At 45.8% G+C, this 23,780-nt stretch overlaps 1 protein-coding gene across 2 annotated transcripts in view; it reads left to right on the top strand.

Moving 5' to 3' along the window:
- The first annotated feature begins 484 nt into the window (after positions 1–484).
- SCD (stearoyl-CoA desaturase) overlaps positions 485–23,780 on the top strand; it is a 69,521-nt gene continuing 46,225 nt past the window's right edge. The window contains exon 1 of one of the 2 annotated variants that reach the window (XM_040437857.1): positions 485–564. The gene's annotated coding sequence lies outside the window, so the exon portion shown is untranslated. Of the gene's footprint in view, positions 565–18,826; positions 18,981–23,780 lie in introns of those variants that run through there. The other variant, XM_040437858.1, reaches the window with a different exon arrangement.

The raw sequence follows: 23,780 nt of genomic DNA, 5'->3' as shown, positions 1-23,780 counted from the left end.
CACTTCACTGCACCCCAGGGAGCAACGGCCTGAGGGAACACACAGTGACAACACTTCATCAGGGCCATTGTCACTCCACAGGGGGTTGCTGCACATGCAAACCAACATATGTATGCAATGTTAATTACAGCCATAAGTCATATATGATTATAATGACCTATTTCAACACGTTACAGGTGCTTGAAGAAAAAAAGATTCTGTTCTATAGAGGAAAACTGTAGAAACCTATAATTGGACACAAAATTTCACATATGAAAAATACTAAAAAACATTACATGATAGAAGAAATGAAATACGTATCTATGTATCATGTTTCATCACAATAATCAACTGTGTTAGATATTTGTAGATAAGCTTTTTACAGCTTTCTTATGAAACTTATGACAAGGTTTGATGTTGTGCAAGGAGGGTGGACTTCCAGATTAGATCACATGCAGATGAGCCCTGGTGTATAAAGCTGGTGTGTTGTCACTGCATGTCATAATCTGGATCAGGGGTGCACGGCTATTTTTCTACACACTGTGGTCCAGCACATAGGTCCTGTGAGCAGCTACAACTTGTATTGTAAGTACTAACGTTTCTTGCATTTTTCTACTTTGTATGATGTTGCTATATTACATTATAGGCTGTCACATACAGTAACTTACATATAATACCTATAAACCATAAATTGTGGGAGAGATTAATCAAAACTGGTGTAAAGAAAAACTGGCTTAGCTGCCCATAGCAACCAATCCGATTCCACCATTTTTTTCAGAGCTCCCTTGAAACATGAAAGGATCAATCTGATTGGTTCTTATGGGCAACTAAGGGTCCATTCACACATCCGTAAGTGTTCTGCGGATCCGCAAATTGCGGATCCGCAAAACACGGACACTGGCAATGTGCATTCCGCAGCTTGCGGACCGCACATCGCTGGCACTATAATAGAAAATGCCTAATCTTGTTCGCCATTGCGGACAATAGGACATGTTCTATTTTTTTTGCGGAAGCACGGATCCGCAAATGCGGATAGCACATTCTGGCCCCATTGAAAATGAATGCCTCTGCACCCAGTCCGCAAAATTGACGGATGCGGACCCATTTTGCGGATGTGTGAATGGACCCTAAGCCAGTTTTCCTTTGTGTCAGTTTTGATAAATCTCCCTCAATGTGTCTATGCCAAGAACAACATCCTAGTGATGTTACGTTGGAGGATCTATTAGGTTGATGTTAAGGGAAATATGAATTGATATTTTGGATAATACCAATAATAAATTTTTATAAATAGGCGTGAGTCGTCTAGAGATGACTCCACCTATTTATACTATAAAAGGAACTACCTCTGTTGCCTTACTCTATTACTGAACTACCTGTGACACACTACTGTTATGGCAGCGATTACAATATAAGACTACACACTGTACTTTGAATAAAAATATTTTTTTTTTTATATACACTCACCTAAAGAATTATTAGGAACACCTGTTCTATTTCTCATTAATGCAATTCTCTAGTCAACCAATCACATGGCAGTTGCTTCAATGCATTTAGGGGGGTGGTCCTGGTCAAGACAATCTCCTGAACTCCAAACTGAATGTCAGAATGGGAAAGAAAGGTGATTTAAGCAATTTTGAGCGTGGCATGGTTGTTGGTGCCAGACGGGCCGGTCTGAGTATTTCACAATCTGCTCAGTTACTGGGATTTTCACGCACAACCATTTCTAGGGTTTACAAAGAATGGTGTGAAAAGGGAAAAACATCCAGTATGCGGCAGTCCTGTGGGCAAAAATGCCTTGTGGATGCTAGAGGTCAGAGGAGAATGGGCCGACTGATTCAAGCTGATAGAAGAGCAACGTTGACTGAAATAACCACTCGTTACAACCGAGGTATGCAGCAAAGCATTTGTGACCACAGACTGTCCAGGAGCTGGCAGATGCTTTAGTCCAGGTCTGGGAGGAGATCCCTCAGGAGACCGTCCGCCACCTCATCAGGAGCATGCACAGGCGTTGTAGGGAGGTCATACAGGCACGTGGAGGCCACACACACTACTGAGCCTCATTTTGACTTGTTTTAAGGACATTACATCAAAGTTGGATCAGCCTGTAGTGTGTTTTTCCACTTTAATTTTGAGTGTGACTCCAAATCCAGACCTCCATGGGTTAAAAAATTTGATTTCCATTTTTTTATTTTTGTGTGATTTTGTTGTCAGCACATTCAACTATGTAAAGAACAAAGTATTTCAGAAGAATATTTAATTAATTCATATCTAGGATGTGTTATTTTTGTGTTCCCTTTATTTTTTTGAGCAGTGTATATACACTCACCTAAAGAATTATTAGGAGCACCATACTAATACGGTGTTGGACCCCCTTTTGCCTTCAGAACTGCCTTAATTCTACGTGGCATTGATTCAACAAGGTGCTGATGGCATTCTTTAGAAATGTTGGCCCATATTGATAGGATAGCATCTTGCAGTTGATGGAGATTTGAGGGATGCACATCCAGGGCACGAAGCTCCCATTCCACCACATCCCAAAGATGCTCTATTGGGTTGAGATCTGGTGACTGTGGAGGCCATTTTAGTACAGTGAACTCATTGTCATGTTCAAGAAACTAATTTGAAATGATTCGAGCTTTGTGACATGGTGCATTATCCTGCTGGAAGTAGCCATCAGAGGATGGATACATGTTCTCATTCTGTTTACGCCAAATTCGGACTCTACCATTTGAATGTCTCAACAGAAATCGAGACTCATCAGACCAGGCAACATTTTTCCAGTCTTCAACAGTCCAATTTTGGTGAGCTTGTGCAAATTGTAGCCTCTTTTTCCTATTTGTAGTGGAGATGAGTGGTACCCGGTGGGGTCTTTTGCTGTTGTAGCCCATCCGCCTCAAGATTGTGCATGTTGTGGCTTCACAAATGCTTTGCTGCATACCTCGGTTGTAACGAGTGGTTATTTCAGTCAACGTTGCTCTTCTATCAGCTTGAATCAGTCGGCCCATTCTCCTCTGACCTCTAGCATCCACAAGGCATTTTTGCCCACAGAACGCCGCATACTGGATGTTTTTCCCTTTTCACACCATTCTTTGTAAACCCTAGAAATGGTTGTGCGTGAAAATCCCAGTAACTGAGCAGATTGTGAAATACTCAGACCGGCCCGTCTGGCACCAACAACCATGCCACGCTCAAAATTGCTTAAATCACCTTTCTTTCCCATTCTGACATTCAGTTTGGAGTTCAGGAGATTGTCTTGACCAGGACCACGCCCCTAAATGCATTGAAGCAACTGCCATGTGATTGGTTGACTAGAGAATTGCATTAATGAGAAATAGAACAGGTGTTCCTAATAATTCTTTAGGTGAGTGTATATATATATATATATATATATATACACACAATCACACACATAAACCTGGGGCATAAATGGGCAGCCCACATACATATATCATGCTGACACAAGTGTGAATATATATATATATATACACACACATCCATATCAATGAAGGGGCAGATACACATATACACCCACCCAGGGGCGTAGCTAACGGCTCATGGGCCCTGGTGCAAGAGTTCAGCTTGGGCCCCCCCTTCCCTCAGTACATTGTGTGTCTTCTTATGTGGCACAAGGGTCTTTGGGCCCCCTCAGGCTCCTGGGCCCGGTAGCGACTGCTACCTCTGCACCCCCTATAGCTACGCCCATGCACCCACCTGACTTCCCTCTACAGTTGACCATTTCTTACCAAATTTATAGGGTAAAACTTATTTATATGTCCCTCATCTACCTGGGGGCTCTACCTTTAATTTATCAATAATATTAAAAGATGTCTAGTTATCTAGTTACTTACATATAGATGGTTGTACATCCTTAAAGGGTTGGTATACCTTTGGTGGAGGGGCATTAGCAACCCCCCCCTCCCCCTCTTCTTGGCCAGGCCTGTGAAGGGAAGCATAAATACATGCTTCCCACTCCTATCATCAGCTGCTCTGCCACTCTGTTTTGACGCCGCTGTAGCCAATTGCTGGCTGCAAACGTGACCTGCTACCCTTGCATCACATCAACATTTGGCATGACACAAGTGGGGGGGGGGGGAGCTCACTGCTGTGACCGACAATTGGCTGCAGCAGCGTTAAAAAGGAAGTTTATTTCCTGGGAGCGCAGCGGAGCACCCAAGGCGGGGGAGTGGGGAGCCATGAGTGGGAAGTAAAAAAGTAAGCTTGCAAAAAAAATAAAAAAAATAACACACCAAGGTGCACAACCTCTTTAAATGCTATGAGCACCTTTGAATGAGTTTATATTTATAATTGTGTTGTATTTATTTTGGGCTAAAAAAACTGTTTCCAGTTGGAACAGATTGTTCTATGTGAACAGGGATCTGCTGCCCAGAATCAATGAGCCTGTATGGGGACAAGTGATCGCATCCCCAAACAGTGGAGGAGAAGCTAGGTTCACCTCTGCAGCAGAGGTTCTGGCACAAGTCTCCGACACAGATTCCAAAACATAAAAGGACAAAATACTGTTGCATTGTCCACCAAATGCCTGTATTCATGCCAGAAACACAATTGACCCAATTGTATTGAATGGCATCTGCTAGGCACTGGCGGCGTCTATATGCTGTATACTATGCTGGAATAGACTACTGGTGCAAAGCCAACGGACTCCATTATAATTAATGGAATCCGTCGGGCACCGGCAGTGTCCAACATATTCCGGATTCTATGCCAGAACAGAATGCTGAAATCTGCCCACAGATATGAACCTAACTAACGATGTATAGAAAGATCACTTCATGCAATATACATAGCTGAATAAAAATAATAGACAGAGAAAAGAGACTATAGAAAAAAAGAACAGCATATGTATACTCACCAGCCTGGTAACGACCCATGTAAATTGCCCCTGCTTATCTCTTACTACTATATACCCTTTCATTCTATACTTCCTTTGGTAATCTGTATGATGTGCTCAACCTTGGCCTTTTGGGGTTAACCTTGTCAAGGGTATGCTTCAAGGTTATTTTTATGATTTCAGATGTTCTCTTATGTGTGCTTTGTATTACATTTCTGCAATTTGTGGTGTGCAAGCATTAAACTTTTATTGTAAGTGTATTGTACTGATTGTTTAGGACTATTTTCCCTGGCATCCATATTATCTCTCTCTGATGGTGCCCACCTTATTTATCTTGCCCACTGTTAGGCTGTGTGGACAGAGCACTAACACTACCTGAATTTTAAGTAAAGATCCTACCATTACAGATCAAATAAACAATTCAGAATGCTTTGTGATTTTATATAAGGGTGAATAGATGAGACTGGCTAGCCGGTGTCTTTAGGCCTCCTGCACACGACCGTTGTGTGCACCCGTGGCCGTTGTGCCGTTTTCCGCTTTTTTTCGCGGACCCATTGACTTTCAATGGGTCCGTGGAAAAATCGGAAAATGCACCGTTTTGCAGCCGCATCCGTGATCCGTGTTTCCTGGCCGTGAAAAAAATATGACCTGTCCTATTTTTTTCACGGCCAACGGTTCACGGACCCATTCAAGTCAATGGGTCCGTGAAAGAACACGGATGCACACAAGATTGGCATCCGTGTCCGTGATCCGTGGCCGTAGGTTAGTTTTTATACAGACGGATCCGAAGATCCGTCTGTATAAAAGCTTTTTCAAAGCTGAGTTTTCACTTCGTGAAAACTCAGAACCGACAGTATACTCTAACACAGAAGCGTTCCCATGGTGATGGGGACGCTTCTAGTTAGAATACACTACAAACTGTGTACAAGACTGCCCCCTGCTGCCTGGCAGCACCCGATCTCTTACAGGGGGCCGTGATCAGCACAATTAACCCCTTCAGGTGCGGCACCTGAAGGGGTTAATTGTGCTGATCACGGCCCCCTGTAAGAGATCAGGGCTGCCAGGCAGCAGGGGGCAGACCCTCCCCCCCCTCCCCAGTTTAAATATCATTGGTGGCCAGTGCGGCCCCCCCCCCCCTCCCTCTATTGTAATTATTCGTTGGTGGCACAGTGTGCGCCCCCCGTCTTCCCTCCCTTTATTGTAATAATTCGTTGGTGGCACAGTGTGCGCCCCCCATCGGCCCCCCCTCCCTCTATAGCATTAACAACATTGGTGGCCAGTGTGCGGCCTCCCATCCCCCCCCCCCCATCATTGGTGGCAGCGGAGTTCCGATCGGAGTCCCAGTTTAATCGCTGGGGCTCCGATCGGTAACCATGGCAACCAGGACGCTGGTTGCCATGGTTACTTAGCAATAGTACAATAGTAGAAGATTCATACTTACCGGCTGCTGCGATGTTCGTGTCCGGCCGGGAGCTCCACCTACTTGTAAGTGTCATTGCTAAATGAACTGTCACTTACCAGTAGGAGGAGCTCCCGGCCGGAAGCAGACATCGCAGCTCCCAGGTAAGTATGAATCTTTTGCTATTGTACTATTGCTAGTAACCCGCTGCCACCAATGATGGGGGGGGGGGGGGTAGATGGGAGGCCGCACACTGGCCACCAATGTTGTTAATGCTATAGAGGGAGGGGGGCCAATGGGGGGCGCACACTGTGCCACCAACGATTACAATAGAGGGAGGAAGGGGGGGGGGGGCGCACACTGTGCCACCAACGAATTATTACAATAGAGGGAGGAAGGGCGCACACTGTGCCACCAACGATTTATTACAATAGAGGGAGGAAGGGGGGGGGGGGCCGCACTGGCCACCAATGATATTCAAACTGGGGAGGGGGGGGGGTCTGCCCCCTGCTGCCTGGCAGCCCTGATCTCTTACAGGGGGATATGATAGCACAATTAACCCCTTCAGGTGCGGCACCTGAAGGGTTAATTGTGCTGATCACAGCCCCCTGTAAGAGATCGGATGCTGCTAGGCAGCAGGGGGCAGTCATGTACACAGTTTGTAGTATATTCTAACTAGAAGCGTCCCCATCACCATGGGAACGCCTCTGTGTTAGAATATACTGTCGGAAATGAGGTTTCACGATCTAACTCATATCCGACAGTATATTCTAACATAGAGGCGTTCCCATGGTGATGGGGACGCTTCAAGTTAAAATATACCATCGGATTGGAGGAAAACTCCGATCCGATGGTATAAAAGGGACTCCAGACTTTACATTGAAAGTCAATGGGGACGGATCCGTTTGAAATGGCACCATATTGTGTCAACGTCAAACGGATCCGTCCCCATTGACTTGCATTGTAATTCAGGACGGATCCGTTTGGCTCCGCACGGCCAGGCGGACACCAAAACGACTTTTTTTTCATGTCCGTGGATCCTCCAAAAATCAAGGAAGACCCACGGACGAAAAAAACGGTCACGGATCACGGAAAAACGGGACCCGTTTTTGCGGACCGCAAAAAAATACGTTCGTGTGCAGGAGGCCTTAAGGGAATGTGTCATCAGAAAATGACCCGCTGTTTAAATCACTTTTTCATGTTTAACATTTAACATTTTTGATAATGTTATTTTTTTTATTTTCTATGTCTTTTTATATTTAAGCTAAAACCAAAAATCCTGCAGTTTTTGCACTGGCCACTATGTCTAATAATTGGCACCACTTGGTTTGTTCAGATCACTTAACTGAAGAGGGGAGGGTGTCTGGTTCACAGGAAAGGGTCAGAAATTAATGGAAACACCACGGAAATGGTTCGGGAACAGCATGGGGAGGATGTCTGGATGCATCTTGGCCTCCCAGGTCGCTGCTGGGAACCATGTTGTCCGAGTAGTACGCCACTTTTACAGACTGACAATAATAGGCACAAAACCGAAGATAAAAACGATTTTATGCATAGCATTCAGGGTGCGTTCAGTGAAACTCGCACTATTTTGCAAGCAAGTTCAGTCAGTTTTGTCTGCGATTGCGTTTAGTTGTTCAGTTTTTTCCGCGCGGGTGCAATGCGTTTTGATGCGTTTTTCACGCGCGTGATAAAAAACTGAAGGTTTACAAACAACATCTCTTAGCAACCATCAGTGAAAAACGCATCGCACCCGCACTTGCTTGCGGATGCAATGCGTTTTTCACGCAGCTCCATTCACTTCTATGGGGCCAGGGCTGCGTGAAAAACGCAGAATATAGAACAGAACTGATGCGTGACAAACAACGCTTATGTACACATCCCCATTGAAATGAATGGGTCAGGATTCAGTGCGGGTGCTATGCGTTCATGTCACGCATTGCACCCGCGCGGAAAAGTCGCTCGTGTGAAAGGGGCCTAAAGCTGCTGCCGAGAATCACATCGGCGCCCCCAGCAAGAGTGTGCTCTACGCGGTGGCCTACTTTGCTTATGGGTGGCGCCGGCCCTGATCCCATATAAGTCAATGAGGTTATTACATAATGTCATGTCATGGCCCAATTCACATGCATCGGATCTAACACAGTTTTCGGTGCAAACTCTGCTTTGAAATTTGTGTCAAGTCCAATGATTGACAATCCATAAATGCAGGGGATTATCCCCACTGAACGACAATGGAGCTAGTCCCTGTCCAGACCTGCAGTACATCTGGAGGAAATACAATGTAAAAAAAAAAATGAAAAAATGGGAGTGTAAGCCTCGGGCTAAATCCTTTATTGGGCATGTGATCTTTTAGTGACATTCATCTCTGTAGTACTTTTTCAGCCAGGCAAAACATCTTGCAGTTTCATCATACAAGATGTATCTGTACTATATGAATAAATCTGTACAAAGAAAGAAAACAAGATAACTGATTTATTACAAATTGCACCAAACTATCAAAATGATACACAATAAAAAAAAATGTATTTGCTACAAACACTGGACTATAGACCTACCTAAAGGGAATGTGTAATCAGAAAATGACCTATTTTTTTACGTTTTTTTTATATTTTTTATGATATTTTTTACTTTTTCATGTATATATCTATATTTAAACAAAAACAATAACTTCCTGCAGTTTTCGCACTGGCCACTAGGACTAATAATAGGAGCCACTTCTTGGTCTGTACAGATCACTTCTGCAGTTATATACTATTCTAATCCTGCCTGTAATGATATCACCTCCGTGTATAGATAAGACCGGATGCACCATTCACAAAAGGTGATTGTAAAATCTTATCTATTCTTTCCTTGTACAATGACCTCTGCACAGTAGAGAACTCTCCCATAGAAGTCAGTGCGGTCGCCTCCTGACCATTGTGTCTATGGTTCATGGGGCTGCCGTAAAGAAATGTTCTCAAAACTTTCTAAATGCTGTTAAGAACAGGTCAGGCAAGATGGCCGCCCCCATAATCATGTTCAGGAAATCTAATATATAAAGCTAAGTGTATGTATGTATGTATGTATGTCCGCTAAAGGAATCCGCACAGTCGCATTTACAATCACAAAATTTGGCACACAGGTACATCAGGTGCTCAGGAAGGTTTTAGACCAGGTTTCAGCTCTCTAGGACTTACCATTCCTGAGATACTCCCCAAAAATGCATTAGCCAATAGAAGCTTGGTCACATGACCCTTATCAACCAATGGAAGCTCGCAGGTCCTCCAGCCTCCACATACAGTTTTACTCCAGGTTTCCATAACAACCCAGCCATTTATCTACTGCTGTAGGAGAGCTTTAACCCCTTAAAGCAAAACGCTGTGCATGTAAGGCGGGGGATGCATTGCCAGAATGCATTCCGCCGTACATGCACGGCGGGCTGATTGGCACCGGAGCGGTGCGCGCCTGATCACTGCAGGGCCTGGCAGTCCCTGGTAGCCGGGCTCCTGCTGTATCCGCCGACATCGCTGTTTACAGCGATGCCGGCGGATTAACCCCTTCTATGCCGTGGTCCGCCATAGAAGTTGTTTCCGGCGGGTGAGGGAGTGCATCGAGTCCCCGCGCTGCTGTGGCGGGGACCCGATGGGTGAGAAGGCAGCCCGATGCCGTGCAGAGGCTGCCCAATGCCTTGCACGGCATCGGGACCTGCCTTCTAGGGTGCCGAAGAGATCCAGCCTCAGGCTGGGTCTCCTAGGCAACCTGTTAGTGTATGAATCAGTGTCATACACTAACAGGCAATGCATTACAATACAGATGTATTGTAAAGCATTCCAGAGGGGATCAGACCCCCAAAAGTTTAAGTCTCTGACTATGGAGACACTAAAACATGATTTTTTTTGTTTCAAAAATGCTTTTATTGTGGTAAAAAAAAAAAATATACATATTAGGTACCTAATAATGAAATATTTTGATTCAAATTTACCAGTGTCATGAAGTACAATATGTGACGAGAAAACAATCTCATAATGGCCTGGATAAGTAAAAGCGTTATCACCACATAAAATGAAACATGTCAGATTTGCAAAAATCAGTCTGGTCCTTAAAGGGGTTCTACAATTTGTTTTAACTGATGATCTATCCTCTGGATAGATCATCAGCATCTGACCAGCGGAGGTCCGACACCTGGGACCCCTGCCGATCAGCTGTTTGAGAAGGGAGCGGCGCTCCAGCAGCGCCACAGCCTTCTCACTGTTTACTGCTGGCCCAGTGACGTAACGACTAGTATAAATGACCTGGGCGGGGCTAAGCTCTGTTCACTTGAATGGAGCTTAGCTCCGCCCAGGCCAGTTGATACTAGTCGTGACGTCACTGGGCCAGCGGTAAACAGTGAGAAGGCCGCGGCGCTGCTGGAGCGCCGCTGCCTTCTCAAACAGCTGATCGGCAGGGGTCCCAGGTGTCGGTCGGATCCCCGCCGGTCAGATGCTGATAATCTATCCAGAGGATAGATCAACAGTTAAAACAAGCTGCAGAACCCCTTTAAGGTGAAAAATGGCCCGGTCCTTAAGGGGTTAAAGGAAATCTGTCACCAGGATAATCGCTATTGCAGTAAAGCCATGGCCTAATAGCACTTAGTACCTTATTTCAAGATGTGCCTTTGTCCAGCAATAAATGTTTTTATCCTCTGAAAATCCAGTTTATTTGGTATGCAAATGAGCCAGTAATGTACCCAGAGGGGCGTCACTGTTGCAGGAAGGAGCCCAGACACGCCCCCTGCCACAATGTGTCCACCCTCAAAAGACTTAAAACCCGCCCCCATGTCCAGCTAAGCCACTCCCTTATCTGGTTAGGCCACGCCCCTCCCACTGCTGAGCCGATGGGGATTGAAAAAAATGAAGGTAAGGCCTCTTTCACAGGGGCGTCATGGATTTGGGCCAGATAGGATGTGGGTGCGTCGCGGGGAAAATGCGCATTTTTTTTGCGCGAGTGCAAAACATTTTAATGCGTTTTGCACGCGCGTGAGAAAAATCGGCATGTTTGGTACCCGAACCCGGACTTCTTCACAGAAGTTCGGGTTTGGGTTAGGTGTTGTGTAGATTTTATTATTTTCCCTTATAACATTGTTATAAGAGAAAATAATAGCATTCTTAATACAGAATGCTTAGTAAAATAGGGCTGGAGGGGTTAAAAATTTTTTTTTTATAATTCAACTCATCCCATCCACTTGTTCGCGCTGCCCGACTTCTGTTCTGTCTTCTTCTTTGCTGTCCAGGAGGAAAAGGACCTGTGGTGATGTCACTGCGCTCACCACATGGTCCGTCACACGATCCATGGTGATGGATCGTGTGACGGACCATGTGGTGAGCGCAGTGACATCACCACAGGTCCTTTTCCTCATGGACAGCAAAGAAGAAGACAGAAGAGAAGCCGGCCTGCGTGAACAAGTGGATTAAGGTGAGAAATTTATTTTATTTTTTTAACCCCTCCATCACTATTTTACTAAGCATTCTGTAATCAGAATGCTATTATTTTCCCTTATAACCATGTTATAAGGGAAAATAATAATGATCGGGTCCCCATCCCGATCATCTCCTAGCAACCATGAGTGAAAATCGCACCGCATCCGCACTTGCTTGCGGATGCTTGCGATTTTCACGCAGCCCCATTCACTTCTATGGGGCCTGCGTTGCGTAAAAACGCACAAAATAGAGCATGCTGTGATTTTCACGCAACGCACAAGTGATGCATGAAAATCACCGCTCATGTGCACAGCCCCATAGAAATGAATGGGTCCGGATTCAGTGCAGGTGCAATGCGTTCACCTCACGCATTGCACCCGTGTGGAAATCACGCCCGTGTGAAAGAGGCCTAAAAATCTACTTCTGTCAGCTGCAGGGGTGGGAGGGAGGGTGACTTTCTCCCTGCAGCTCACACTCAGATAGAACAGTGCTTCTGTCTTAGAGTAAGCTGTTCAAAAGGACACGCCCCCGATTCGGTTAGGCAATGCCCCCTCCCACTCCTCAGCCAACTGAGATTGAAAAAATTAAGTTAAAAATCAACTTCTAGGTCCCGCTAAGCCACACCCCGATCTGGTTAGGCCACGCCCCCTCCACTCAGCCGACGAGGATTGAAAAAATGAAGATAAAAATCAACTTCTGTCAGCTGCAGGGGTGGGAGAGAAGGTGACTTTCTCCCTGCAGCTCACACTCAGACAGTACAGTGCTGCTGTCTTAGAGTGAGCTGTTCAAAAGGACACACCCCTGATCCAGTAAAGGCCACTGTTAAGGGGGCGGGCCCCTGTGGAGGTCGCTGTCAAGGGGGTGGTATGCTGTGAAAGTCACTGTTAGGGCTCATTCAGACGGCTGTATGCTATCCGCAAAAATGCGGATTTTTTTTGCGGATTAGATGCTGACCCATTCACATCTATGGGGCTCTTTTCTATTCCATGGTTCCGCAAAACAAATGAAACATGTCCTATACTTGTCCGTGAAAATCAGGACATGGCCCAATTGAAGTCTATGGGTCCGCAAAAATACTGAATGCTGTCCTTTTTTTCGGGGATCCTTTTTTTTTTGCGGATCCGCAAAAAAACGGATAGCATTCAGTATTTTTGCGGACAACATACGGCCGTCTGAATGAGCCCTTAAAAGGGAAGGCAGCTGTAAAGGTCAAAGTTAAGGGGTGGGCTGCTGTGGAGGTCCAATTTTAAGGGATGGGGCACTGTGGGGGATCAGTGTTAAGGGGTGGGGGGCTGTGGAGGTCACTGTTAAGGGGACGGGGTGCAGTAGATGTCACTGTTATAGTGGATAGTGTTGATATCTTTTAAAGGGTTTCTGTCACCCCACAAAACTCTTTTTTTTTTTTTTTGGATAGTTAGATTCCTCATAGCGCGATATAGGAGAATATAATAGTCTTACTTACTTTCATGCGGCCGATTCTTTATAAAACGAAGTTTTATAATATGTAAATGAGGGCTCTACCAGCAAGTAGGGCGTCTACTTGCTGGTAGCCGCAGCAGAAATCCGCCCCCCTCGCCGTGTTGATTGACAGGGCCAGCCGTGATCTCCTCCTCCGGCCGGCCCTGTCAGTAATTCAAAAATCGCGCGCCTCTGGTCATTCGGCGCAGGCGCTCTGAGATGAGGAGGCTCGTCTCCTCAGCACTCCCTCAGTGCGCCTGCGCCGATGACGTCTTCTCTATCGGTGATGTCATCGGCGCAGGCGCACTGAGGAGACGAGCCTCCTCATCTCAGAGCGCCTGCGCCGAATGACGCGAGGCGCGCGATTTTTGAATTACTGACAGGGCCGGCCGGAGGAGGAGATCACGGCTGGCCCTGTCAATCAACACGGCGAGGGGGCGGATTTCTGCTGCGGCTACCAGCAAGTAGACGCCCTACTTGCTGGTAGAGCCCTCATTTACATATTATAAAACTTCGTTTTATAAAGAATCGGCCGCATGAAAGTAAGTAAGACTATTATATTCTCCTATATCGCGCTATGAGGAATCTAACTATCCAAAAAAAAAAAAAAGAGTTTTGTGGGGTGATAGAAACCCTTTAACGACACACACAAACATTAAATGAAATAGATTAAATATACCCGAGCGAAGCCGGGTCCTTCAGCTAGTAGAATAAAAAAAAGATCTGTAATCTGAAAATTTTATCAGATTAGAAAAAAGGATATGTGCTGCTATCTGGTGTTAACTGGAAGATAAAAGCTTTCGTGACACATTTCCTTTAAAGAGCACTTGTCAGCTGGATCAACCTTAGGCTCCATTCACACGTCCGCAAAATGTGTCCGCATCCTTTCCGCAATTTTGCGGAAAGGGTGCGGACCCATTCATTCTCTATGGGGACGGACTGTGCTGTCCGCATCCACATTTGCGGATCCGCACTTCCGCATCCGTGCTTCCGTTTCCGCAAAAAAATAGAACATGTCCTATTCTTGTCCGCAATTGCGGACAAGAACAGGCATATTCTATTATGTCAGCAATGTACGGTCCGCAAAATGCGGAACGCACATTGCCGCTTTCCGTGTTTTGCGGATCCGTGACTCCGTGTATCCGCAAAACACATTGCGGACGTGTGAATGGAGCCTAACAGGCATACTACCTGGTAGAGTTGATCCTGCTGATTAAAATGACACCTGTCTTGTGAAAATTGGAGACATTCCCGAGAAAAAAAGGCATTTTCTTTTCTTTATGCAAACGAGGACTTCGGTGCACTGAGGGGGCGGGTCATCTTTCAAGTGCTGGCCACACCCCTCGGTGCACTGCAGCCCTTCATAAAAGTATTTTTTTCTCAGGAATGGTGTCGTCTATTTTCACAAGACAGGAATCATTTTACTAAGCAGGATCATCCCAATGAAGCCAAAAAATGTTAGCAAAAAAATCTATTAATTCGACTTTGCTGCATCTGCACTCTTTTAATAATAAGTTAAAGGGGTATTCCAGTTTCATGAAATTTATGACCTTTCCTCAAAATAGGTCAGTGGAGGTCCACCTCTCCTTTCAGGTGTTGTGCTAGCGCTGCATTCTCTTCAGTGGTGGTGCGGTGTAATTACAACTGTGAATATGAGCGGGAGCTGTAATTACACTGCTCCACCACTACCATGCAGGGGAACACTGAAGAGAACGCAGAGCTAGTACTAGCAACTGATTGGCGGGTTACTGAGAGCCAGACCCAACCGATCTCATAAAAATGGTTTTAATTAGAATCAAAATATTTGTGCCACTTTTGTCATCTACACATCATATGCAGAATATCCGAATTCTTTCTAACCTTTACCTCACATCCAGCCTCCAAATAACACGCTATATGAGGGCTGAGCAGGCCCCACGCCGCTGCAGAGGTAACTACAGGTCATCAGCCATTTCACACATCAGCACAGCAGGTTGAATCATTTCCTATTAAATCCCCCCTCACCGGGCTCCAGCTTACAGTCCTGCTTTCAGCGCATGCTCCCTTCCCAAAGACAGGGCCAGAACTTGTACAGCAATTAAGAAAACAGAGCGAGCCAGCGACTGAAATGAAATCCTGAGCCACTAAATCCACCGTGAAACCAACGCGTTTCAGAACACAGCCATAGCCAGCACTGCACCAACCAGGCTGATGAAGGAACAATCCAGCAAGCCAATCGCCGTCAGCACACGTAACCTGAGAATAACTGACACCATCCATACGGGTTAACCCTTCAATGGTCCTATGACTGCAGCACCTGTGTAGGTTTCCTCAGCTGTGACACTGCTGTTTCTTTGGAGGCAAAAAACGTGATCCAGTGATGGTGCGGCAAGATGTCTTCACTAGTGAAGCGTGGAACACATGGGTAATGGTGTGTTCAGGGTTTGACATACAGACATATAAAACTATATACTTAGGGTACTCTCACACTAGCGTTTTTCTTTTCCAGCACTGAGTTCCGTCCTAGAGGCTCAATACCGGAAAAGAACTGATCAGTTTTATCCCCATGCATTCTGAATGGAGAGAAATCTGTTCAGGATGTCTTCAGGTCAGTCACTGAACTACGTTTTGGACGGAGGAAATAACGCAGCATGCTGCCGTAATATCTCCGTCCAAAATTCCGGATCAGTTACATTAATTTACATTGAAATGTATTAGTGCCGGATCCGGCATTAAAAATACCGCAATGGCGGATCCGTCCTTCCGGTCTGCGCATGCGCAGTGCAAGAAGAAGCCGATGCCAGCAGTCCGCAACGGCGCATCAGGCTGAGCCTGTGCGCACGCGCGGGATCTCAAAGCGAGAGGAGGGAGGGAGAGGGAGAGGCGGCACTGAGGAGTAGAAGGCGGCGCTGGGCACGAACGGCGATGCGTGCGGCAGGGCACCATGCATCCACAGACCTCCCCTGCTTGGGCACCTTAATTCAGTGATTGACAGGTTAGTAAAACCTGTTTTTCCGCAGAATAAAGCCACAAATAGCTTTTATAAGACCACCTTAGAAATCAGAATGCTGCCCTGGACATGAGCATATGTTTAGCTCACAGGGCTTATAGGTGGTGACAGATCATATACTAATATGATAATTTGGGTCAGGGTAATGAGCCCAGTCCTCCACACCATAGAGCAAAGTGTGCAGATACTGCATATGTTTGGAAAATGTAATAAAAAGTTTGTGAAAGAAAAAAAAAGAAAACCTCCCTGAAATGAGAAGTGCACCTCCCTGAAATGGGTTTTGCAGGTTGGGATGTCTGAGTATACCATGCAGTATATATTTTTATATAAAAGTATAATGTAATTGACTGCACTTTTTACTGGCCAGACATATGTCAAACGGACCCCCTTCTGACACACGCTAGCCATGTACCACAGACATTGGGTGAACCTAAAGGGGTCATTTATCAAACTAGTGTAAAGTAGAACTGGCTGCTGCCCATAGCAACCAATCAGATTCCACCTTTCATTTTTGATAGCTCTTTTGGCAAATAAAAGGTGGATTCTGATTGGTTGCTATGGGCAGCAGCCAGTTCTACTTTATACCATTTTGAAAAATGACCCCAATAGTGCTCAGTGATGGATCCATTTCCTGAACATTTAAATGGAGTTAAATAAAGATGACCTATCTTTAGGATCAATATCTGATCAGTAGAGGTTTGACTTTTGGGCCTAGGGTGCTACACACGGTGCAGTAAAACCGCAGGGTAAGGGCTCTTTCACACCTGCGTTCTTTTCTTCCGGCATAGAGTTCCGTCGTCGGGGCTCTATGCCGGAAGAATCCTGATCAGTTTTATCCTAATGCATTCTGAATGGAGTGAAATCCGTTCAGGATGCATCAGGATGTCTTCAGTTCCGGAACGGAACGTTTTTTGGCCGGAGAAAATACTGCAGCATGCTGCGCTTTTTGCTCCGGCCAAAAATCCTGAAGACTTGCCGCAAGGCCGGATCCGGAATTAATGCCCATTGAAAGGCATTAATCCGGATCCGGCCTTAAGCTAAACGTCGTTTCGGCGCATTACCGGATCCGACGTTTAGCTTTTTCTGAATGGTTACCATGGCTGCCGGGACGCTAAAGTCCTGGTTGCCATGGTAAAGTGTAGTGGGGAGCGGGGGAGCAGTATACTTACCGTCCGTGCGGCTTCCCGGGCGCTCCAGAGTGACGTCAGGGCGCCCCACGCTCATGGATGACGTGATCGCATGGACACGTCATCCATGCGCATGGGGCGCTCTGACGTCATTCTGGAGCGCCCCGGGAGCCGCACGGACTGTAAGTATACTACTCCCCCGCTCCCCACTACACTTTACCATGGCAAACAGGACTTTAGCGTCTTGGCTGCCATAGTAACACTGAAAGCATTTTGAAGACGGATCCGTCTTCAAATGCTTTCAGTACACTTGCGTTTTTCCGGATCCGGCGTGTAATTCCGGCAAGTGGAGTACACGCCGGATCCGGACAACGCAAGTGTGAAAGAGGCCTAATACAGTACCAGAAAAGTGTATGAGATTTGACAAATCCCATGTACACTTTGCTTTCTCACTCAGTGCGGAATTGACCTGCCGTGTAGATTTTGAAATCTGCAGCGTCAATTGTTGTGATTTTTTTTTGTGTGGCTAAAACAAGACAAAAAACGTGCCGAAACCGCAATAAATTCTGCAGATTTATGTGCATTATTGTGCGGTTTTGGCCTCATGCACACTAACGTATTTTGTTCGTTCCGTTTATTTTTTTTTTGCGGATAGGATGCGGACCCGCCTCCGTATGTCCGTTCCGTAGCCCCTTAAAAAAAATTAGCACATGTCCTATTCTTGTCCGTTTTAGGCATTGTTACAATGGATCCGCAAAAAAAACGGATGGCATCAGTTTTTTTTGGGCGGGTCTGCAATTTTCTGCACCCTAAGGCCGCCAGGCGCTTCATGCCGCCGCTGCACTACAGTAATACACTGGTATGATCTATACGAGTGTATTACTGTACAGCAGCGGCGGCATGAAGCGCACGGCGTCATAGCAACCAATGACGCCGTGCGCTCCTGCTCTGAACAGGAATCCAGCCCGGCATACCATGGACCGCTCTCGGCCGCGGAACACGGTCGTGTGCATTCGGCTTAAGGCTACCTTTTCTTCATGGAAATTGATGTGTTGAGTGGATTTTAAAGCCACCGGCACACGGGTGCGGATGAACGCACATGAGAACCGCACAAATTTCCGTGTAGGTTTATGTGCGTCTCTGCAGCATGTCTACAACCAAAATCCGCAATGTCTAGTGGCGGTTTATGTTGCGGATTAGATCTCATCCTTCCATTGAAAAGGGTAAAAGCTGACTTTTTAACAATTCACTGCAGGAAAAAAAAAAAACGACCGCGGATTTCACCCTTTGCCATGCAAAATCCGCACCATTTGGCATGTTTTTTTTTTTCCGGCAGTATTTCAGTCAGGTGTGAACATGCCCCAACGACAAAGCAGATCTATGGAGAGGACAGGGATGGTTTGTGCTGCTGCAGATGAAGCAGCTATCTCCCTCTGCAAGCCGTGCTGCGGGCAGTGCAGGGTTAAGAGCAGGAGGTGTGTGTGAATTCCAGCTTGTAGAGCAGTCAGCAGATTGCAGGCGGCCAATGGAAGGGGGCAGATCATGTGGCACCAAATTTCAGTAGTCCAATAGAATGGCAGCGCTCTTACTGGAATAATGTACAGCCATCATTCTCATCTCAATCCCTTCCCCGTCAGCAGCCGAGGCAGCAGCTCCACTGGGGTCACATGCACCTTCACTACCTGATAGCCGCAGAAGAGCCCGATCAGCACCCATCCCTGCACCAGGATCCGGCACCCAGCAGGTACCTATGCCCTGACTGCCTGCAGAGGGCTGACGACATCGATGTCTTTGTGCCATTCCCTCATGCGACATAGATCAGCGCGGAGTGGGCGTAGAAAGCTAGGGCCCGTCCATCGCTTCCCCGGTGCCCGGGCATTATTACTGATGGATCTATTATTATTATTCTTCATCATCCAGGATGGCAGGGTGAGGGCACAGCCGTTCTGGTGGATGGCGCACACATATCAGCCTAGATTTACAGGACTGCGTCATCCATGTCACCTACATCTGTCACACCCCCCTCCAGGCAGGACATGGAATCCTGATGAGGGTGCCCTAGCTGGCCTATAAAACCATGCCATGATAAAATGGCATTCTGCCTAGACAGGGGGCTGGCCTGGCCTCCTAGGTGGCAGGTTAAATAATGTATAGGAGAAAAAAAACATGTCATTTCAGGAAAGTTGGGTTATGTCGTGTTTGAATTTGCTCCTATGGCGTTTAGACGTTCCTTTTCTGGGGGCAGGGATTCATTCGGAGACCCCGGTGGCGCAGCGAGAGCTGCGGAGAGCAGGCCTTTGTTCAGGGACCGTCTCATGTTACTGCGTTGCAGTCATTTTTTTTTTCCGCCCGATTTGTGCTAATTGTTGGGATGCGACATCATGTGTCAGGATTACTGCATGCAGCATCTCGCTCCATTTGGAAGGCAGACATCTGCCAATGCTCTAACCCATATTCTATGTATGTCTGTATATATATATATCATGTCGGCAGTGATTAGAGACTCTAGGTATCTACAGGCAGCACAAGGAGGACATCTTATAGTATGCGTTACATTTGCACAAATATTTTGAGGAACGTCACACATCAGCAGCTCCACTAAATATTATTTTTCCTCTAGGGATTGATCAATATTTGAGTAAATGGTAAGTCTCAGACAAATGCTCCCGGATGCTGTCCTGTCTGTTCTTCCAGCGCCTGCAGTGCAGTACTGGTAAATTCTAATCCCAGGAGCCCCACAAGCTATAGGACAGGGATTGGGAAACTACAACTCCCAGCACGCTTCATTAAATGATGTGGAAGGTCCAAGGACCACCGAGCATTTCTTCATGACGGGTGTTGTGGTTTCGCAAAGGCTAGAGTGCCCAAAAGGATGCTGACCCCAGCTATAGACTCTCTTTTACTGGATCAGTAGGTTCACCAAATTTGTACTTTGGATGCAAGTTAGATGTCCTCCAGAAGGAAAGATATTACCCAAACCATGCATGAGAAAAGCTTGCATCAGAAACCTATTAGGGGGAAGGGGGAGAGGTAGCAGTTACTCCAGGCCCAGGAGCCTGAGGGGGCCCAAAGAAGACACCTGTATTATAGAAAATGTGTGCTGGTCAAGTTACACCTCTGGCTGGAAGGAAGGGGTTAGGTCAAGGATTTGGCGTGGTATCAGGCAGCACAAAGGCTATGTGCTTTCCTACCCCTGGCCACAAAGCACCGAGAGAAGGGTAGTCCAAGCTGCACTCTTGTACCAGGGCCCATGAGCCTTTAGCTACACCCATGGCCACCTATATTTCTTTTCCTCTGGATTACCCAAACCTGAGGCACTCATCTACTCCTACGGAGTGCCACCTATATTTATTTTCCTCTGGATTACCCAAACCTGAGGCACTCATCTACTCCTACGGAGTGCCACCTATATTTCTTTTCCTCTCAATTACCCAAACCTGAGGCACTCATCTACTTCTACGGAGTGCCACCTATATTTCTTTTCCTCTCAATTACCCAAACCTGAGGCACTCATCTACTTCTACGGAGTGCCAGCTATATTTATTTTCCTCTGGATTACCCAAACCAGAGACACTCATCTGTAGAGAGCTGTTTCAGGGTTCTAGTTCATCATCAGGACAGAGCAGGGTACTAGTTGCTGGGTGAGATACTTTTTGAAAGTAGTATTTTAAGGAAATTTGGTAATTTTGGCATACAATTGTTGTGGTTGCAATATGCCTCTCGGCCAGGTTGGTCAGGAGGAGCTGTAAGTAGTATATGGTGCTTGCTTCTGACATGTGCCTCGAATGGAACCTGGAGACATCGGCAGGTGCTGTTACACATGGCACTGAATCACAGCGTTACAAGCTTCTTATAAATGCTCTTTATTATACAATGAGTCACTGGAATACTTGTACGTCAGTGGTTGTGTGGATGAGTTGTGCAAAATGTTACTCAAATCATTTCTGGTCTAGTTTTAATGTAGAACGGTTCAACGGACCATACAAGTGAATTTGTTTTTCCCACAGAAACCCGTAACTAATTGGAATACACTTTTTCTTGCAGATACTTAAAGTGGTTATCCCATGAAAATTATAAATTGGATTGTGGGGGTCTGTCTGCTGGAACCCCCTGAGATACCTAGAATGAGGTCTTCTCATCCCAAGTCCACTCTCTGAATGGAGCGGTAGAGCACATGTCGGTCTACTGCTCTATTCCCATAGAAGTAAATGGTCCAGTGGATTGACATGTACTGTCACTCCATTCAGAAAGGGGACTTAGGAACCCCTTGGGATCGCTGGGGGCACCGCGGTCCGACCCTCCACAATCTGATATAGATCACATATCCTGAGGATGGGTGATAAATAATTTACCGTACATGGGATAACCCCCTTAAAGGGGGGTATTCCTTTTGTGAATGGGCCCTTAGGGGTGAGGCCTTAGTGTAACACAAAACTGGTCTAAATGGCTCCTGAAGGATTTTGCACAGATGAGCTAGTGGATAGGCAAAATATCATATTTTAGGTCTCTGTTTCTATGTCCTTCTGGTAGAAATAGCCTGCTTGCAATACAGTACCACTTCCCGAACACTTCAATCTTCCTTGAAGTGCCTTAATACTTCAGGTGTCATCCTGAGGTAATCACCTTTCCTGTATACTTTTCACTATGACACTCATCAATTATTTTATATAATAATAATCATTTTTCTCTACCCACGGAAAATGTCAAACCAGGACTACAGAGAACCCATTTTGAGGCTGAGGAATTGCTTCACATGATATCATCAATTAAACAGATTCAGGCTGCTTTCACACATAGGTTTCTAGTGGATTTTTGGCATTTTTAGTGAAGTTTTTTCCACTTGCTTTTTCTGATGCAAAAAAGCTTCAGATGTTAGCTGAAGGTCTATGGGAAAAATAAATTGCAGGACATACAAAACCTTTTTTGCCACTGGAATTTTTGTTTGTTTTGAAAAAAACCCCGCAGCTTTTGGCTTTTTTTAGGCATTTTGTCAGCACATTTTCTATAGGTGAAAAATGCCATGAAGAAATACTGTCTAAAATTAAGGCAGTGTAAACGTAGACAGTCTTAAAAGGGTTGTCCCATGATAAAAAATGAAAGTCAGACATCATATACAGTGGGGGAAATAATTATTTGACCCCTCACTGATTTTGTAAGTTTGTCCAATGACAAAGAAATGAAAAGTCTCAGAACAGTATCATTTCAATGGTAGGTTTATTGTAACAGTGGCAGATAGCACATCAAAAGGAAAATCGAAAAAATAACTTTAAATAAAAGATAGCAACTGATTTGCATTTCATTGAGTGAAATAAGTATTTGAACCCTCTAACAAAAAAAGACTTAATACTTGGTGGAAAAACCCTTGTTTGCAAGCACAGAGGTCAAACGTTTCTTGTAATTGATGACAAAGTTTGCGCACATTTTAGGAGGAATGTTGGTCCACTCCTCTTTGCAGATCATCTCTAAATCCCTAAGGTTTCGAGGCTGTCTCTGTGCAACTCTGAGCTTGAGCTCCCTCCATAGGTTTTCGATTGGATTAAGGTCCGGAGACTGACTAGGCCACTCCATGACCTTAATGTGCTTCTTCTTGAGCCACTCCTTTGTTGCCTTTGCTGTATGTTTTGGGTCATTGTCGTGCTGGAACACCCATCCACGACCCATTTTCAGTTTCCAGGCAGAGGGAAGGAGGTTGACGCTCAGGATTTCACGATACATGGCTCCGTCCATTTTCCCGTTTATGCGAATAAGTTGTCCTGTGCCCTTAGCAGAAAAACACCCCCAAAGCAAAATGTTTCCACCCCCATGCTTGACGGTGGGGACGGTGTTTTGGGGGTCATAGGCAGCATTTTTCTTCCTCCAAACACAGCGAGTTGAGTTAATGCCAAAGAGCTCTATTTTGGTCTCATCAGACCACAGCACCTTCTCCCAGTCACTCTCTGAATCATTCAGGTGTTCATTGGCAAACTTCAGACGGCCCTGCACATGTGCCTTCCTGAGCAGGGGGACCTTGCGAGCCCTGCAGGATTTTAATCCATTGCGGTGTAATGTGTTTCCAATGGTTTTCTTGGTGACTGTGGTCCCTGCTAATTTGAGGTCATTAACTAACTCCTCCCGTGTAGTTCTAGGATGCTTTTTCACCTTTCTCAGAACCATTGACACCCCACGAGGTGAGATCTTGCGTGGAGCCCCAGAGCGAGGTCGATTGATGGTCATTTTGTGCTCCTTCCATTTTCGAACAATCGCACCAACAGTTGTCACCTTCTCTCCCAGCTTCTTGCTAATGGTTTTGTAGCCCATTCCAGCCTTGTGCAGGTCTACAATTTTGTCTCTGACATCCTTGGACAGCTCTTTGGTCTTTCCCATGTTGGAGAGTTTAGAGTCTGCTTGATTGATTGATTCTGTGGACAGGTGTCTTTTATACAGGTGACTAGTTAAGACAGGTGTCCTTAATGAGGGTGACTAATTGAGTAGAAGTGTCTAACCACTCTGTGGGAGCCAGAACTCTTAATGGTTGGTAGGGGTTCAAATACTTATTTCACTCAAT

This window comes from Bufo bufo, chromosome 6 (genome assembly GCF_905171765.1).
Source record: "Bufo bufo chromosome 6, aBufBuf1.1, whole genome shotgun sequence".
Lineage (NCBI taxonomy): Eukaryota > Metazoa > Chordata > Amphibia > Anura > Bufonidae > Bufo > Bufo bufo.
The sequence above is the reverse complement of the archived record's forward strand: the minus strand, read 5'-3'. Positions and strand labels throughout refer to the sequence as shown.